Below are 442 nucleotides of genomic sequence, written 5' to 3' on the forward strand. Positions count from 1 at the left end.
ACTTTCTTGCATCTATTGAGATGATCAAGTGACTTTTCTCCTTTATTCTCTCAATGGGATGAATCACAGAGTTCTGTTTGCAAGTGTTAATCCATGTTTGCATCCCTTGGATTACGTAAACACCTGGGGCAACTATGTGCAAAGCTGGGCTTCTAACCCCACAGCCTGATTTCAGAGGCTCTGCCTGCTCTTCTGCCAGTGTGCCTTGACATGAATGACCTGGGTGGGAGGAGGTCAGAGGAACAGTAGTCAGGGTGCCCGGACACAGGTGGGACTTAGGTGGACAATGGAATACTATACCCAGGTCCACAGGCAGGTGTCTGAAAGCTGCTGATTGCTGGGCTCTCGTCTTCCTCCTCCCAGCACTCTTGTATCACCTGTCATGTACCTGCAATACTGAGCATCCACACTTGAACCTACACAGGCGTCCTTCCTGGAGGCG

The sequence above is a fragment of the Propithecus coquereli genome, unplaced genomic scaffold, assembly GCF_000956105.1.
Source record: "Propithecus coquereli isolate 6110/MARCELLA unplaced genomic scaffold, Pcoq_1.0 Scaffold1299, whole genome shotgun sequence".
Classification (NCBI taxonomy): domain Eukaryota; kingdom Metazoa; phylum Chordata; class Mammalia; order Primates; family Indriidae; genus Propithecus; species Propithecus coquereli.